This window comes from Candoia aspera, chromosome 7 (genome assembly GCF_035149785.1).
Source record: "Candoia aspera isolate rCanAsp1 chromosome 7, rCanAsp1.hap2, whole genome shotgun sequence".
In the NCBI taxonomy this organism is placed as follows: Eukaryota; Metazoa; Chordata; class Lepidosauria; order Squamata; family Boidae; genus Candoia; species Candoia aspera.
In genome coordinates, this window is record NC_086159.1 from 38,019,379 (window position 1) to 38,035,382 (window position 16,004).

Here is a 16,004-nt window from a genome sequence, read left to right on the forward strand (position 1 = left end):
AATTCTCAGCTGTCATCTATTGACTGCTTCATTCATTCATTCATTCATCTGGTATATGCATATGATACCCAACTGCAACAGCTTTGGACATCTTAAAGATAAAAGTATAAATTGTAATGACATGACATCATAAACCCTAAAATGTTTTTTTTATTATTTATTTTTAAAAATTAATATTTTTTTAAAAAAGGAAAGGGTACCCTTCAACTCTAGCATAGCATAGAAGGTTGCCCCCTTTTCCTATTTAGAACTAAGAATATGGAATTGTACCCAAGTTCTAATGACCATTGGGAAATGGAATTTCAAAGGACACCTGTCAAAAGAGAAAGCGGGACAACGTTCTTCTCCCTATAGCAACCTAAATATTTAATTACCATTTAAGAGAATGTGATGGATCTAGGGGTAAGTGGATTGAAATAATGTGTGCAGTTTATGAACAAAGAGTGGTGCAGTTGGCTTAAATTGTGATAGGCCTCAGAAATATAAGTTGTGCTATTTTCATGTTTGGAGCCAATATTTCCATTTTTGTGCACTAAGAAATAATCATGTTACAATGTTAGGTTACTGTTTGTCCAGAAAGTATAAGAATCTAATATTTATATGTGAGCTTGAAATGCTTTTATGGATGCAAATTGAGCTATGAGGAAAATCCCTTTCTCCCGTGATCTAAAACAAACAATTCTATCTCCTAAGTGTTGACATTTGGAAATACAGAATATAGTAAATTTTAATCATGGCTTTCAGGTAAAATAATCCAGGTTTTGTCTTTTGCTTTCAAAATGATCAACCCGATTTTGCAATTTTAGCTGCATAAAAGCACTTTTTGAGCTCCCACTAGAGCAGCTGGTTAACAACTGCTCTGGTGCTTTGCAGGTTTGTTTCTTTACACCAAAGGATGTTTTTGTTGAAAACATGAGAACCACTTGATTCTTGTCCATGTGAATGGGGGACAGGGGAAGGGAATACTGTCCTGTGTTTTACAGTTGGATTGAACTTCTTTTCTTGTTAGAAAAAAGGGAAAAGACATCTCCTAACACACAAACAAGGGAAGTGACACTGAGGGCTCATGAGCAAAAGAAATGTAATAGATAAAAATCTCTCCCTCACTTCTCTGTAGATCAGCTTGTTATTGGAAATGGAACATACTTGCCTCCATTTAATCCTCAGAGTAATTAAATGAAAGGAGTGGTTAAAACACAGAAAAAAAATGGCTGCTGTGTCAGAGGGGGAACTTTGGCCTGTTGAAGTATTTTCTTTGTCACTAGCTTAGGTCTATTCATTACTTTAAGCATCATTTCCTGCTTGCATAGGTAATTAATATCTATGCAGCAATGCTATGTGATGATAATTAAATGAGAGCAAACACAGACGCATCATTATTGTCATCTGCTATGTTAGAGATATTTAAAGGCCAAGGTATTATTGTTGTTTTTCCTCCCATAATGGAATACGATTAAAATATGGGACATTTTAAACTGATACAAACATAGCTAGAGTTGCCATAAAAGTTCATAGGCATGTTGCGCAATATAAAAGGGAGGCACAGAAGCAGTGAAAAAATACAGGTAGTCTTCAGTTAACTACCGTAACTGGGACTGGGAACTCTGTTGCTAAGTGACACAGTGGTGAAGTGAAAAATCAGGTGACCGCGCTGACTTACAATGGCAGTTCCAACAGCTCTGGTAGCTGTCATTAAGTAAATCACACATGGTTGTTAAGCATAATGTCACATGACCATGACTTGTGACTTCCTGCCAGCTTCCCCATTGCCTTTGCTCATTGGAAGTCGGCAGTGAAAGTCACAAATGGTGATCGCATGACTGTGGGATGCTGCAACCATTGTAATTGTTGTGTGCTGGTTGCCAAGGACCCAAACCATGATCACATGACCCTGGGGATACTGCAACAGCCACAAATTTGAGGATCAGCCATCAGTCCCATTCAGTGCCATCGTAACTTCAAACAGTCACTGAACAAGTGGTTGCTAAGCAAGGATTATCTGTAATGGTTCACTATGGCATTAATGGGGCTTCTGTCCACCTTAACAGACAGCTAATGCAAAGCTAGCACTAGCCTTCTTTAGCTACTCCTCCCTGTAGGATAGGCTGCAATGTAACAGGAATTTTGGCAAGTGGCCCTCCCAGAAATCCCTATTATGTCCTGGTCAGACAGTTATTTAAATTTCCCCAAATTGTATCTCTGTGTTCCTTGGAATTCTGAACACTCATAAAGTTCCTTGGAGGTTCAGATACAAGTACAGTGTGCCTCAGCATACTCCCAATTTGATTTAGACATGCCACATGCCTGTTCAGAACAACCTAAACTGATATTGAATATGGCTGAATCTACATTATGTATGCTCCTACTTACACTTTAAACAGCTTTTGACCTGAGTGGCACATTGCAAGGTTTTCAGATTACTACACTCATCCAGGACATTAACTTAAAAATTAGGACTAAATTTATCTCAGAAATCCTATAGAGGTGAGGAATATATTCAGTCCTTCCCTATGCCAAGGGAAGGAGGTTCCTGGATCTAATGATGTGCATAGATATTTAGGCATTGTTAGTGTCCAGGAGTTTCTTTTTTCAAAGCATCATTCCAGGAGGGGAAACCAATTCTTGAATAGATTCTGTTTCATTCTCTCACCTCCTGTTTTCTTTTGGGGGAGAGGGATAGGAAGTGATTGAACCAAAGTTTGCTCTGCAGCTTCAAGTTCACCTGCACAATCTTATTTTACTGAAACCACAAAAGCAAGCTTGAATTTTGCCCAGTGATCCAGACCAGGTATGAGTTGGGCTCAGTTGAGATAACATATGATTAGCTTTTTCATTCCTGTTCCCAACCATATGGATCACCCTACTGAGACTTCTTCTCCCTTACAACCACCTCTCATCTGTGCTATCAGAAACAGAAACTATGAAGATGTCATTGGAATAGGATTGGCCTAAAGAGTCCAATGGACATTATTGAAGGTAGCCATTTATTACCTATGTATGAGAGCTTTATTTAGAACTTTAGAAAGATATGTGCAAGCACAGATTTTTAATTCAAAAGTGGAACTCAAAGGGCACTCAAGGAAGATTCAGGATAATCATGCTTTATTTTCAGTGCTTCTGCCCCTCTCCGCTTAGCTCAAATTGCAAATGACAGCAGGAGACCTTTACTCATTATGCTCCGATTAGCTTGCATTGTCAGGAGCAGTAGACCTATTATATTCAAACTGCTGTCCTTTTCAGAGACAAAGTATTGCCTGATGACTATGGCCCTTGTCAAATACAGCTGTCTGGTAGCTGCATGACCTCTGCCTTCTGAACAGGAAAAAAGTGAGCTGAAGATGGCAACCTTCAGCTCTTTCATTCTAATTTTGGAATGCTGACAGAAGGTTGCACTTGACTAATTCATTTCTTTCCCTGCCATTCTGACTTTGTGAGGCAACAAAACTGTACTGAAAATGACCTAGAGAAATGATAGTGTTTGATAAGATTCCCAGAAGCTATGATTCAGCATGGAAAATATGCAGCTTCAAAAATTCTATGTCCCAGAAAACTATGTAAATCAAGTTCATCACCCAAGCTGGTGCCCTCAAGATCAGGATTGCAAAGAGTGTAATTCCTCAGCTGCATGTGGCCCAGTTAGAGGGTTGAATGCTGTCCACCATGTTCTGTTGACTCCCAGAGCCTTCTCTCCCTCCCTGTTCCTCTCAATTCTGGATTTTCTACCTATTCACCTTCATGCCTTCCCACAGCATTGCCCTTCTCTACTTTTCTGTCTTTCCCTTTCCCTAGTTTCCTTGTGCTATCTTCCCCCAAATACCACCACACCATTAATCTTTCTGAACCCACCGCCCACACTACAGTTGTACCTAGAATCTATATAAAACATTGGGAAAAGACACCTAGAAAACTGAGTTAAATGAGCTAGATATTAGTCCATCCAACACAATTTGTCTACGCTATCTGGCATCACTTCTCCAGAGTTCCAGGTTGCAATTCCCCTCTGTGACTTGGAGAACTTTCTGTGTACAAAGCATGGGCTATGCCACTGACTGACAGTATCTCTTAGATGCACTCTCTCATTAATACTCCCTTTCTCCCTGATTTCATTGTTTAAAACATTCTTATTGAAAGGATACTGGACTGGTCCTCATTTTCTATGCACTTAGTCTTAGAAACTGAAAGGAGACCTACCACCAAGATATCATTCTTTTCCATTACATGTTTCTTACACCCATTTCTGCTATTTCAAATTCTTATTGTGATTAGGGCATAAAGTTTAAAGGTAAAGACGGGGGGAGGTATATTCACATTATTATTCTGCTTGTAATATATTTTGAGAATTACGTAAGCATGTCTAATATGTAACCATTTATGCCATAAAAACAAAATGGAACATTTTTTAATTTAATATATTTTTATTTATACGGTATATACATTTTCAAAGTTTTCTGACATTCTCTGCTATCATGAGGAAATCAGGGGACAAATGAGGTTACCTGCACCATGATGTCATCATGCAATGATATGAATTATATCATGTGACTGATATGAATTTACCTAATCTTTACCATTTATGTCATGTCGTCATAACACACATGACATCATTATGGTTCATCCAGGTGCCTATGTCTGTATGATGAAATCCTATTCTTTGGAAGAAAAAGGTTCATTGGAGGCAGAATGTGTTGATATCTGCTGCATTCGCAGGCCCTTATATGCTAAATTTCAAACTGGTAACCAGGGGATAAGTGCTCCAGATTAATAATATCGAAACAGCACTACTGGAACTGCTCTTCCTAACTGTCAGCTAAAAAATAAGCTGCCAGACCACCCTGCAATTCTGATATGCAGGCTGGAACTGTAGATAAATCATATTGGCTGTTCTTTTGTGTAGGGCTTCAAAACATTCCATTACCCTGTTGCCCCTCTGGATTCATGGTTCTTCTATTCTCAAAGTTACCTTTCTCTGAATCTGTTGGAATCTGGGCCAAGATGTGAAATCAAAACATCACATTATGCAAAATTAAGCTCTACTGGACTCAACATGTTGTTATCTTCTTATAAGAGAATGTCTATTTCAAACAAGAGATTAATAGGTAGAGGAATAAAAATATCTACTAGCATGCTGGAAGGTATTTACAATTCAGCGTTGGCTGCTTTTTCTCTCATTGCTTTTTCCAGGGTAATACTGCAGCCTGAACTAGCTATCTTCAGTTTGCTTAGAACCTGGGAACAGAAACAGAAATTAATTGAATGTAAAACAATAGATTTTACAAGTGAATCATGCAATAAAATGATACAGCATAGATGATACATATTCAGGTTGTATTCAGTTAGCCATATATTTCTTCATGATAGTTTACTTCATTTCCTTTCTCCCTTCCTCTCCCTCACAATTGTCTGACGTGGTTTCCCAATAAACTACCACGATGATACTGCATCTTCAAGCCACAGTGCCATTCCACACAATCCCCTCCCCCCATCTGTAAAAAAGACCTGAAATGCTCTGGGATAATGTCAGACTCTTAGCACTAAACCCAAGAGTCTCACAAGTCTTCTTTAGCATTATTTATTAAAAGAGGAATAAGTGACATTGTAGAAAATTCAACAGCTAGATTACTTTTGTGTTAGAACCCAATTTATCTTTCAGCTCGTTAGAGTGGAAGCTTCTTCATTTTCTTTTTAACATCCTTTCTGAATCAGTAGCTTGGGTGCCCTTTACTCAGACAAAGGCCATGGAGGTGTCTATTAATGTTTTCCCAATTACCACCTGAATCTTTGTCAGGCTGTGAATATATCATTACTAGTAACAGCTTGGTAGTTCCCATTGCCACCACCTATCTTTTATAAATGCAGGGATATATACCCATCTGGCATCTACCCCCAAATTTATTCAGTGTGAGAGATAGGGCTGTCACATGCTGTGTTGTTGTTGTTGTTGTTTTGGCAATTGAAAGTAAAAAAGTACAAAGCAAAATAATTTCAATTGTGCAGCCTCCTATCTATGTAGTATAGTGGCATGTGACTAGATGTTTTAGCATTTCCTTCCCACTTTGGGAGATAGATAAATCTCCCCAGAGATAAGCAAAATCAAACTTAATTGTATATACAGTATATTCTCATAAGCAAGAAGATGATAAATAGAATATCTGTATGCCCAACCTATGAATAAAAGATTCAGGTTAAATACCCAATTTCATAATTTGTACAGAGAAATAAAAAAAACTTCTCATCTGTTTCCACAGAATTAGCAACTTCTTGAAGTAAAAGTTCCTCTGGTCCTGTTACCTCAACTTCTTTAGCTTTTTCATGGGGATCCCACTTTCAGGAATGATTTCTCAGGATATGATAAACTTCCACTCTTTTCCAGCACTGATACACAAACTTCTCTGGAATTCTGCCTTCATTTTAAAAAGAACAACCTTCTTTTATCACCGGTAGATTGAGGGTCTGGATAATCTGATTCTGTACATGACCAAAAGCCTTGCTTATGCTGAGGGAATATGGCTTGAGCATCTGTCCCTGTCTTGCAAACAGGCTACATTCACAACATCATTTTAACTGATCCTTCTTTCAATCAAAAAATAGTATAGCAATTCTTACAAGAATGGAACAAAAGATTAATACATAGGGGAACATAAGCATCTATTAGCATGCTAAAAGATATTTACAGTTCAGCCTCAGCTGCTGTTGCACTCATTGCTTTCTACGAGGTAATACTACAGCCTGAATTAGCTGTCCTCAGTATGCTCAGAACCTGTGAACAGAGTAACAGACAGCAGGGAGAAAGAGGACATTTTTCTGTTGTAGACTTTATTGGGTTACTTTATCTTGCCAACCAAGCCAATGAGAATATTTCTAAGTAAAGTTCAGGGCTAAAGTTCTCCAAACAGATTAATGGATTAATTCCTGAGAAATATTCTTAAATAGGATTAAGGATCCTGAAATAGGATCAAGAATAAAAATTCACAGAGACTATTAGCATCAGTGCCATCAGCACTACCATAGAAACTGCATTACTGCATGCATTTTTAAATATGCAATGTAATTCTTGAAGGCACACATTAATGAACCCCTGTATTACTGTATAACTTCAACTACTAATAATATTATCACTAATATTGATTGGAAAGCCAAGATTTCAATTCTCAAACCTAGGAGGGCCTAGGAAGATCCTAGAAGGATCAATTCAAATGGCAAATTGCTCATGTTTGTTACATTACTTTTTCAGACTACATCTCTTTTTGCCAAATCTTAACTAAGAGCATCTGGATCCACAAAGCAGATTACTACACACTTAGAACTTTCTGCTGTTGCCACAAGATAGAGGCGGAACTCCAGGCGAATTATTCTGAAAAAGGGGAGAATGGCCATTCCAGGCTTTGGATGTCCAGATGATGCAAACTGCACTTTTAACAGTTCTGCACAAGAGAGGATTTCAGCAGCGATTCTTGTGTGACTAGTGAATGTAAATGTATTCTTTAATATTAAATATATGTCTTTAAAAAACAAACAAGCCAAGGCTGAAATATGCCTATATCACTTTGCATAACTATCTCAAAATACCCAGTTCTCCAGCCTCTTTTTGACCTGATTATCCCCAAAACACATAATGTACATTATCTATTTTTTAAAAAAAATTACATAAAGATAACTGAATCTATCAAAGTATTGCAATTTAATCCTCAAATATGATCATTGGTATATCTATGGTTTCTGCCTATCCCACAGATCTGGCAGAATGGGATCCCCTGGATCCCCTCAGTGAAGCAGGGTCATTTGTTGGGTCCTAGGAAATGTGTCTTCCCTGTCATGGCACCTGTCTTATGGAACAGCCTCCCCCCAGAGATTTAACCCTTTTTGCCTTCTGGAAGGCTGCAAAGATCTAGCTTTTCCCCCAGGCACTAAGCCTGGGATGTTAATGGACCTTTCACATATGGGTGTGTGGCACATTAGTGAGGAGCCTCCTCTTAGTTTTAAATTGATTTGGAGTAAGTTTTTACTTTTTATTCAGTGCTCAGAGTTCCACTGGTTAGATGGCCATAGAAATTTGTTAAATACACACATACATATATCCTGTATGCTTATTAATTTCCATATGAAAACCACAATAGTTTCTAAGGAGCAGGCTGGGGAAAATTCTTTGATTAGGAGCAATTAGATGTTCTGACTTACCCAGTGAAACAATATACAGTACCTGTGCACCAAAAAACATTTGAAAATGCCTTTGACATGTTATCTTGTCTCATAAACATCTTTGGAACAGTCCAAAGATAATTTCCAGTGTCAACCTCTCTACAGTAAGTATTTAAGGGGCTTATCTTTATGGTTTCATAGCAACCAATTTAATAAGCTGTATGGAAAAACAGTAGACATTTAAAGTATGCAGAACTGTGCAGAAAGGCAATATACATTTGGGGTAACCTAAAAATATCTCTATGGTCAAAGCTAAGATTTCTTAAACATTTTTCTTAGATGGGCTTTTGATTGCTTTTTTTTTTTTTAAAGGAAGCTATTAAGTTTTGTTAAAGAGATTATGGGGAAATCATGAGCAACAGTCTTAAAGTAATTATTCCAGCCTAACTGCAGCACTTGCCTCAGATGGCAGAGAGTGGAGGCAGCAGGAAGGATTTGGAAAGGGGAATGAATCTCCTTTCATTCTGTTTTGTGTCCTTTAAGTTCACATGTTACCTAGAAGTATAGCAAAAAAGCATATGTGTGGAGCCCTGGAGCTGTTTCAACAGGCTGAATTTGAACTGTATTATGAAACGTAAATTACTCAGACGCAAAAGCATCCACAGAAGAGGTCAAAGATGGCACAACACATGTAAAAAAGGGACAAACCTTTGATCTCACAGTTATGGCTTCTATCCTGACTTTTTTGACACCCTCATCCCCCACCCGGACCCCTTGGCAGAGTTGTTTTGAATTAGAGCAGCATATAAATTAGAGTCTACAGACTGGAAGCAAAGTGGTAACCAGTGAAGCTCCATCAGGACTGATCTCATATGCTTTTTCTAGGCTGTAGTGGCCTGTATTCTGTCCTGGGGTAGTTGATTCTCCCAAGCTGTCCTCAGCAAAAGCTGAAGGTACATTATAGTAATCCAATTGGAAAGTTACCAGAATGTGAAATGCCATGGCTAAGTCATGCCTATATTGAAACAGTCACAAAATAATCACAAAATAGTCACAGGCACTCCTGATCAAAGAAGCTACTTTGCTTCCTTGGATAGTTGTACTTTAGATCTGTTTTCACAGAAATTGAGGCAATAGAATATTTCTTTTTGTTTTACTGTCCATATGCATACGCTCAAAGTAACTATTAACTATCCACAATCCTGTTGTGGTTTATTTTCTAAAATTCCATCAAACCACTGATCACCCAGGAAACAATCAATGCCAACCAATCAGCCTTACTTACCTGCACTGATGATGTTACTTATCAGGGTAATGAAACATCTGCAACCCTCAAACCAAACTCGAAGAACTCCAAAAGTGCAATGTGAAATATCTACAAATTTAAGTCTCTTGTCAATCTTTAACTGCACCAAGAATTTAGACACATTATTTGAGGTCCATGGGATGTTGAACAGCCCACCAGTTCTGATCAAGATTGGTACATACTTGGGCAAAAGGAGGCTGTGAAAAAGCCATCTAACTCCACTTGGTCACTGATTCTCAAATCCACTTTACTTTTGGAAATTTAAATGGTGCAAAATTCAAGGGTATGTCCAGGGACTCAGTTTTATTTTTTAAAAAAGCCAGGAACAGAATAACAATAACAATAATCAAGCCATACTACTGTCCTCACTTCCTTTTCAAGGATGAAGGGATATGGAGTGAGTATCTGCCCACTCGGTGCATCATTTCCAGCCTCTTCCAGGCATTATTTGAAACTACCCTCACTCTATAATGCACAAAGATTATATTAATGTCTGCCTGCCTGTCATGCTGTACCAGTTCTGTAACTCCTGGAGGCATCATGCCGTCCAGTTATAGTATATAGCAATGGAGTATGCAGGGTGTGTGTGCCTGCAGTATGCCCTTTTTGCATGTATGGTTAACCTTTATTGTGACTCATTTTTTGCAGAATAAAAGCAGCACAATGCAAATCACTACACAGTGGTAACTGCTACTGTGTTAAGGAGATGCGGTACTACATATCAAGGCAAATCCAACACTCAATAACTGGGTTTTAATTTTTCATTCTCAAAAGTTACCTATTTTGAGGTAGTAATCAAAGGCCACTTTCATCTGCTCTAATTTCTAGTACTGAAATAAAACTAAACAAGCTTGAGATGCATTGTCTGAATAGTAAATACAATGAAAGAGAAGAATGTTTCACTGGTTTGGCAGCATACCGAATGTTGCAATAAAACTTAGAAGAAGAAAAAAAACACCAGAAGGATAAAGAGTCTTTATCACATAAAATTAATTGTTTAGCAATGCTGAGCTCTGGTGAACAGCTGAGAGTGACTCAGACTTGGGCACGTGCTTTGCTCTCTCCACAGTGTTTCATTTCAGTATGAAAACAGATTGCAGATTCTCTTGTGTGATTGACAATGACTAAGCCCCAAAGGCACCAGCGCTTGAGTCATTTGAGACTTGTTTGTCTAAAAGTGATAGCAAAATAAATTACTTAGTGCACAGGGGGTGGGGACACATCAAAGAATCTGCAAACTTTTAAAAGGATTTCAATTTGAAAGTACACACTATTAGAGTAATTAAAAATCTTGAGAGGCTGCATTGTAAATACACTTTAACTGTGCTTAATTGTTCAGCCTGTTCAGATTAGGGATCCCCCTGATCCTTGCTACTGCTTCCAGTCTAAAAAAGATTATGAACTCAGTTCAAACATTATCCTAAACTGGAAACAATAGTACATGTACTGGATGCCCACATCCAACATCCCCACATGTGTTAAATTGCTTCTCCATCTGAGATTTTTCTGCACTGAGTGGGAATTTCTGAAGTCAGGATCATAATGGTAGAGCAGTTGCTGTATATGTACGGGGGATCCCAAGTTGAGTCTTGAACCTCCAGTGATGGCTGAAAGAGTCCTATCTGAAACTCTGGCAGTCAAAACCAGTGAGCTCCCAGGTCTGGATGCCACAATATAAAAAAAGATGCTGAGAAACTGGATAAAAATGCAAAGAACAGCAACAATGATGGTGAGGGGTTGGAGGCTTAACCGTATGAAGAACAGTCAAAAGAACTGTTTTGAAAGTGAGAACTATTACCCGGTGGAACAGCCTGCATGGAGTTATGGGTGCTCCATCAGTGGAGGTTTTCAAATAAAGGATAAACAGCCCTTTGTGTGGGATGGTATGAGGATTTCTGCCCTGGACACAGGGTTGGCTTAGAAGACCTCCAAGGTCCCTATAATTCAATATATAGGTAGACACACATGCCTATTTTTTCTCATAATATACATTTTGTCTATGCAACTTTTCCAAATGAGCAAACATTTTTGTATGCAACATTTATAAATATATTATGATTTCTATGAAATGTTTGAGGTAAGAATGGTGGATACTAGAAACTTGTAGCTTTTGTATATTCACATACATGTCTGACTTGATCTAACATATTACATATAGATGATAGTAAGAGCTGCTTGCCCAAAGTGGACTAACAAGCCTCTTTAAATGTGCTCAGGGAGACAAAGTAGAAAAACCTTTGCTCTTATAAGCTAAAATAATCAACTCTGCAGAGAACTTTAGCTGATTTATACAAGGTAGGCTGTTCTATGAGAAGATGAAACCAATAGTTTGCTGCCAGTCCCCACTACTGGCCATGTGTGTGACACCAATCCTAGTTCCTGTGGCTGGATTGTTTGTGAATCTGGACTCAAGCTGCTGGTAGTAAATGCTAGTTCCATCTTTATAAGATCTTGTTCATCCACAAGCTGGTGATGAATGAACTGCCAGATATGGTGTCCCTTTCTGAAAACTGGCTGGTGAGGGTGTTGATATCACCTTCTTTGAAAATGACCTTACCAGGTTTCAGATCCTGCAGCAGTTTTGACTGTAGGGGTGGGAGGCTGTCCAAATGTAATACATTAGATCAGGCAAGTCATGTCTAACACAATGTAAATATGCACATGAATATATTAATCTATAGGGATAGCTGCTCCTGAGATTCCAGGACATGAATGCTTATCTGTTAAGTAGGGATACAGGACAAATTGGAGATCCTACTTGTGTACCAGCCATCTTGCTACCCAGTAGGATTCTATCTCAGGGTTGGTGTTGGAATTCCGTCCCCTTTTCTGTTGTGTGACATCAATCTCCATGCCCCTGGAGAGCATGGGATTTCATAGATCTATGGCAACATGCTTCTGTCCCAAGTTATTTCTGGCCCAAAACGCAATGGTGGATCTGAATTAGTCTTAAAGTACTTGTATGGTCTGGATGTGGAGGACATTTCACTCAGCCCTTTGGAGTGGTCAGATCATTTCCTGGTCCAGTTGGGATTAATTGCCACCCATCTGTGAGGCAAACAGTTTGATGGTCCTTCCCAGGGTTCCAGCAGATGTTTGTGGGCTTTCCCAAATATCATGTAGGCAGTTCTACTTATTGCCTGGGTGGCCTCTGGCAACAGGAAGTGACCCTGGGTCTTGATGTAATTGTTTCTGGTTGGCTCCTTAGTTTATTGAGAAGGAAATGGAATGGCAGAACTGAGGCCTAGAGCACCAGAGAAGGAAAACAAAAAACAAACTTGCCCATGCACAACTGTGCTGACTCCACACCATGTTAATAACGAAAGTGATTGTACTTCTCCCTTATTGCATTGGCAGCTGCTAGCCAATAGCTTAATTTAGCATTGTGAACTCTCTTCTTGAAAGAATGAACAAGTGTATGATTACTTTGCCCAGCACTTTGCAACCAAATTACTAAAATTTGCTCTAGTCTTGATTCTTTGTGGATAGGGGCTGATAAGGTGACTAGGGCAATGTCTTACAATTTTACCTGATCACTTGAAATAAAGCTTGTCTCATGGGATTCTTTCATTTTTATATTATTTATTCAGGGACAAAATTATTCAAAAGATGTTCCAGTGTCAGAGGATAAGACTGAAGCTGTTTAGGTGAAGTATACATCATGTTCATTATGAGTGAATGCTGACTTGGAGCACTAGGTCTCACTGTTTCTTCATCAAGAAAAAGATTTTGCTTAATTGCAATGAATTGTTCTCCCTCCTTGTTTCCTTTGTGGGGTCACAGAAATCATAAACCAAGCCTTTTTGACCTTCATAAGCTATTTTGGCTATCATTGCTGCCCTAGATTTGTAAATCTAAGCTATCAAACCCAGAGATTAACACAGCTGTAAACTCTAAAGAATTTTCTTGAGCAATTGTGAAACAAGAATTACAGCTAATAGAACAGTGGAAACAAACAAACAAAAAATGTCTTCCCAGTGGAATTTTGGAATGGAACAGTAAAAGAAAGCTCTTTCGTTTAGCTTTCTTTCAGTATTTGCTTTTTCTTAACTAATAAAAAATGTTAACTCTGTGTTAAAGTGCCTTAATAAATACCTTGTTTTCATTTAACTACAATTTATTCTGACAGTCTTATGAATTCCTCCAGATTCTTAAAAACTCTTCTCTATATTATAGGCATGTGTAGGAGGCAGGGAAGTGCAGAATTTAAATTTCAATTTGCTTTTTTTCAGTTTTAGCTTACTGAGGTTTTCAAATGGCAAAGAACAGCCCTCCTCCTCTTTATCCTCCTCTCTCTTCTCCTTCACATTTTAAAGGAACTCAGTGAATCAGACTATATGTTAGAGCCCTGGGATGCATTCACCACATCTCAGAAGGTTTTTGAGAGAAATCCAGGAACTGTAATATATCTGTGACACCTTTCTTTTTGCACTATTAATTTTAAAACATTTATTAACTCTGTTATCTACCATTCTCCTCCAGCTACAACCAGAATGTATCCTGTGTTTTCCCAGAAAAAGCATCTTACATATTGTTCCGCTAGTGGAAGATTTCTTGAACTTGCCAGTTGTTTAGATCTATTGCATAGCTGTTGTCCTATATATTCCTGGATAGCTTTCTAGCATATTCTAAAGTATTGCCTTGAAACAGTAGTCTGCAAATATTCAGACGAGATAGAAACATATTCATAGTGGAGAAAAACTGGATCATATTATTTCTGATCCTGCTTTCCATGTAGAGAACAGAAGTTGAGCACATGGTCTTATGAACATCCACAATTTTCTTGCTGTAGAATACAGATTTTGTATTCAGTTAATAATCAGTATACAGCACATTAATGCAACCATCCCTATCCTTAGCACTGTACAGATGTATGATTATCAACTACCAGAATTGCCATGCTGGCTGCAGATTTTAAGAACTGAAGTGCAAGGTATCTAGAAGGTACCAAGTCTGAAGAATGACCACCAGTGACCAAATACATTTTTATTTTTCTTAAGCTTGGCTTGTGTTAACAGGCCTTGGAATTAGTGCTGCTGAAATGAAGGATATAGGAAGCCTATCACACACAATACTCTGGAACCTCATAGCTTTACATTTGCAATTATGCACTTAGAATCAGTTATATAAACCTATAAAACTGTGGACACATGTCTTTTGAATCGCTGTTTCCAGATCCAGACCTTGGCATCTCCAGCTAAAAAATTCAGGTGTTATAAAACGTATACAGTAATTTGCTTGAGTTTCTAGAGCTACTCTCAACAGGGTAGACTGGAAATAGACAGCATTTGAGGATTCCAGAGGTCTGCAAAAGGTGTCCAGGGATGCTACGGTGTAACCAGAAAGCGGAAGGCCAGTGGGGGGAGATATCTTAGGATGGGGAAGGGAGCAGGAATCTCCTGGAAGGAAAGAAATCTCTCTCTTAAACTTCCCCAAACTTCTAAAAAACAATCCAAATTCACCCCCAACTCACAAAAAATGTGTTCACTTTGCTTCTGAACTTTGATAGTGAAATCTGGACTGCTGATGGCTTCAAATGGGGTGCTGGGGGTGTCATGAAGCCTGCAGGTTGCTCAATTCTGGGGACAAGATTACTGAGCTAAATGGACAAAGCTACCTTACATGCAATATGATAATGTTCATTGTTTCATTCTCTTTTCTATTGCCAAATGACAAGCTGGTAATTAGAAATTAGCTATAAGCCTCACTGAAGTCAGTGAATGGAGATATTTAGGGCTATGTTGTGGTCAAACTAGTTCATATTAGATTGCTAGACTCTACAATAAAACCAATATGGCTCTGGATGACCTTTTCACTGTGTTCTGCAGGATAGGCTTACTTCCATCATGGAGACACTCTCAGATGATTTCAGTAACAGAAGCCACACTGTCCAGCTTGCTCTGTACATAATATAAAATATTTTGAAGAATCCTATCAACCACAATTCTTTCTCTACTTTTCTGAGTTGAACTGCTTAAAAAGGCTGTTTGAATGAGATTTTGAAGCTGGATTTCCCTGGGCAAGTGTTTTCCTGTGTGATGCTATGGCAGATGGAAAATGTCCCTAGAGAATCTTGTGCAAGTGTCTATGAATTATTCGGTGCATTCCTTGGTGTTACACTGGTAGATTTACTGTTTTCTGCTACAGTTTACAGTTTTCTGCTACAGGGATAAGGACCATATAATTATATTATTATAGATATCAATAAATTCAACTCAACTCAACTGAAAGCACACTGGAATATTATTCTCTTCAGTTGTTTCTGAAATGTAAGACAGGTTGGGAGCACCCATTCCTTAGGGGAAGAGTATTCCATAAAGTGGAGGCCACCAATAAAAAAGCCTCTTGTCTGGTTCTATCTCAGGTACATCATAAGGGGGACCCTCAGTAGATGCTTTCTGAACGAACAAACTGAATAACAGGATTCCTTTCTTACAAGGTGTTGCTTTATATATCCTGGTGCCATGCTATATGGAGATTTTAAGGTAATTACTTGTGATGGACTATGGGTTTGACTCAGACAAAATGGATCAGGATACCAAGCCATTATAAAATATCTAAG

The 16,004-nt window shown here is 38.4% G+C and overlaps 1 long non-coding RNA gene across 1 annotated transcript in view; it reads right to left on the reverse strand.

Annotated features, from left to right (window-relative positions):
• Positions 1–4,432: 4,432 nt before the first annotated feature.
• Positions 4,433–16,004, reverse strand: part of LOC134501271 (uncharacterized) — a 51,674-nt gene continuing 40,102 nt past the window's right edge. Inside the window, exon 3 of the long non-coding RNA XR_010068334.1 lies at positions 4,433–5,226. This is a non-coding gene — a long non-coding RNA (uncharacterized LOC134501271). The remainder of the gene's footprint in view (positions 5,227–16,004) is intronic.